Consider the following 4,125-nt stretch of genomic DNA (forward strand, 5'->3'; position numbering starts at 1 on the left):
CATTCTGGAAAAGGTGGAACTATGGAGACAGTATAAGGATCAGTGGTTGCCAGGGGAAGGAAGGAGGGATAAACAGGCAGAGCACAGAGCATTTTTAGGGCAATGAAACTATTCTGTATGATACTACAATAACGGATACATGTCATTATGCATTTGTAGGTTGACTGATGGTAAAAAAATGTAAATTTTGTGTTATGTATATCTTGCCTCAATTTTATAAATTACTGGGAAATTTTTTTCAATACATTAGATTCGTATTCAGGTAATAGGCTAAATTTGCATAAAAACACTGCTAGATCCATTCATCTGTTGAAGGGCATCTCGGCTCCTTCCACAGTTTGGCAATTGTGGACATTGCTGCTATGAACATTGGGGTGCATATGGCCCTTTTCACTACATCTGTATCCATATGTACAATGGAATATTACTCAACCATCAGAAAGGGTGAATACCCAACTTTTGCATTGACATGGATGGGACTGGAGGAGATTATGCTAAGTGAAATAAGTCAAGCAGAGAAAGGCAATTATCATATGGTTTCACTCATATGTGGAACATAAGGAATAGCAGGAAGGACATGAGGAGAAGGAAGAGAAAACTGAAGTCCATGAGAGACTATGGACTCTGAGAAACAAAATGAGGGTGTTAGAGGGGAGGGGGGTGGGAGGATGGGTTAGCCTGGTGATGGGTATTAAGGAGGGCACGTATTGAATGGAGCACTGGGTGTTATATGCAAACAATGAATCATGGAACACTACATCAAAAACTAATGAAGTACTGTATGGTGACTAACATAACAATAAAAAAAATGTCCTCTTAACTACTTTAACTGTGGGAAAAAAAAAAAAACACTGCTAGAAGAGTTGAATTTTTCTAGGCAACAATGTTCTTAAGAGTGAGTATACTTATTTCTGAAATCAGAATGTATGACAGATAGTGAGCATTTAATATATGCCTTTGAATATGTGAGTAATGCGTAACTAATTCATTCAACAGATCTCTGTTGAATACACATTATGCTCAGCCAGTGTGGTAAAAACAATGTTAGCTTTTATAAATGCAATTATATATTTAATTAGAAATAAGATAAATTGAAAAAATAAGAATCTCCTGCCCATGGTAAGAAATTCAGAATATAACAATATATATTAGAAAGAGGGAAAAAAAACTAAAGTGTCTCTGCTCAGAAGTGACCACTGTCAATATTTTATAGTGTAGCCTTCCATACTTTTTTTTTTTTTTTTAAAGATTTTATTTATTTATTTGACAGAGAAAGACACAGCGAGAGAGGGAACACAAATGGGGAGTGGGAGAGGGAGAAGCAGACTCCCTGCCGAGCAGGGAGCCCGATGCGGGGCTCGATCCCGGGACTCCAGGATCATGACCTGAGCCGAAGGCAGTCGCTTAACCAACTGAGCCACCCAGGCGCCCCGCCTTCCATACTTTTATCTGTGTATAACACACACACACATTCACAAATATCTTCACAAAAATATGTAGAAATACCATATACTCTGTAAATTGTTCTTTATGCTTGACATTAGGTAGTACATATAATTTCATTTCAAATAATATGCCTACATCATCATCAAAACATTTAACTGAGGGGCACCTGGGTGGCTCAGTCGGTTAAGCATCCGCCTTCCTCTCAGGTCCTGGGGTTGAGCCCCGCATTGGGCTCCCTGCTCAGTGGAGCATCTGCTTCTCCCTCTGCCCCTCCCCTTGCTCTTGTGCACTCTCTCTCTCTAATAAATAAAATAAAATCTTAAAAAAAAATGTCATCGAAAAATGGCATCTATGAGAAAAAGCACGTAAATCATAATACATTTCAACAAATTCCCACAAATTGAACAGACATGTATAATTATTGGCCAGATCAAGAAACATTACTTTCATCACTACCCTTCCAGTCATTATTCCCTGAATGGTAGCCACTATCCTGACTTCTAGCATATTAGATTTCCCTGTTTTTAAAAGTTACATAAGTTGAATTTGGCCAAGATAGAGTAGCTCTTTTCTTCCTAGGTCCTCCCTCTTACAACTAAAAACCCTGAATATAACAATAAGTAGACACTGAAGGACTCAGAAAAGTGGAAAGAAAGAAGACAACATAGGGACTTTGGAACTTGAAGAACAACACAGAAATGAGTTCTCAGGGTTTCCTTACTGCCTTCCATATAACCAGAACAGAATGCTGCATAAGTCTCCAACCTAAACTACAAACAGCTACAAAGCTCTAAGGAAAGCCTGTTTCCCGAAGGCAAAAGGCCAGGAAGCGGGTGGCCTACTAGCATAAAATTTTTCTGGCAATTCCCACCCTACTACAGACAAACACCAAAGGAAAAAACTATACCTCACCAACTTACCACCTCCCATGTGGTTTCACTGGAGCCAAGGAAGGAGGTGATCTATTCCATCCTAATTTCAGCCCACAGAAGTAAATCCAATTCCCCACTCATCTGTTGTGACAGAGCCATGCAGGGAGCAAATGTCCCAATCCCTGGATATTTCAATGATATAAATTCCTCCAATCCCAAAACATGGTATATATTTCCATTTATTTGGAACTTCTTCAATTTCTTCCATCAATGTGTTATAGTTTTTAGTGTAGAGGTCTTTCTCCTGCTTGGTTAAATTCATTCCTAAGTATTTTATTGTTTTTGATGCTACTGTAAAAGGCATTATTTTCTTTATTTCTCTTTCAGTTATTTTATTGTTAGTGTATAGAAATGCAATTGATTTTTGCATGTTGATCTTGCAACCTGCAGTTTCACTGAATTCGTTGATTTAGTTCTAACAGTTTTTGGGAAGTGATCTATAGATTCAATGCAGTCTCTATCAAAATTTCAATAGCATTTTTCACAGAAACAGAAAAACCAATCCTAAAATTCATGGGAACCACAAAAGACCTTGAATAGTCAAATCAGTCTTGAGAAAGAACAAAGCTGGAGACATCACATTTCTTAATCTGAAACTGTATCACAAAGCAATAGTTATCAAACTAGAATGTTACTGGCATAAAAACAGACATATAGATCAATGGAACAGAACAGAGAGCCCAGAAATAAGCCCCCACACATTTGATCAACTGATCTTTGACAAAGGCGCCAAGAACACACAATGGGGATAGTCTCTTCAATAAATACCAATAGGGAAACTGGATGTACACATGTAAAAGAATGAAACTGGACCCCTATCTTATACCACTCACAAAAATTAAATCAAAATTGATTAAAGACTTAAATCTAAGATAAGAAATTATAAAACTCCTAGAAGAAATATAAGGAGAAGGCTCTTTGACATTTGTCATGACAACACTTTTTTTTTTTAATCTGAGAACAAAACCACAAGCACAAAAGCAAAAATAAACAATGTGACTACATCAAACTAAAAAGTTTCTGCTCAGAAAAGGAAACCATCCACAAAATGAAAAGGCAACCTGTGGAATGGGAGAAAATATTTGCAAACCATGTATCTGATAAGGGTTTAATATCCAAAATATATAAGAAATTCATGCTACTCAATAGAAAAAAACAAAAAACAAAAAACAAACCCAAGTAATCTGATTAAAAATGGGTAAAGGACCTAAGCAGTCATTTTTCCAGAGAAGATATACAGATGGCCAACAGGTGCATGAGAAGGTGCTCAATATCACTAATCATCAGGGAAATGCAAATCAAAACCACAATGAGATATCATTTCACACCTATAAGAGTAGCTATTACCAACAATACAAGTGATAACAAATGTAAACAAGGATGTGGAGAAAAGGGAATCATTGTATACTGGTGGGGGGAATGTAAATTGGTACTGCCATTATGGAAAACCATATGAAGATTCCTCAAAAAATTAAAAATAGAACTACCACATGATCCAATAATCCCACTTCTGGATATATATCCAAAGGGAAAAAAATCACTATCTCTAAGAGATATCTGCACTCCCGTGTTCATTGTAGCATTATTCACAAATGCCAAGATATGGAAACAACTTAAGTAGCCATCAATAGATGAATAGACAAAGAAAATGTTATACATATTTATATTCAGCCATAAAAAAGAAGGACATAGTGCCGTTTATGACAACACGGGTGAAGCTGGAGGGCATTATGCTAAGTGAAATAAG

This window comes from Mirounga angustirostris, unplaced genomic scaffold (assembly GCF_029215605.1).
Source record: "Mirounga angustirostris isolate CCGP_5_RB_7025 unplaced genomic scaffold, mMirAng1.0.hap1 SCAF_11, whole genome shotgun sequence".
NCBI lineage: Eukaryota > Metazoa > Chordata > Mammalia > Carnivora > Phocidae > Mirounga > Mirounga angustirostris.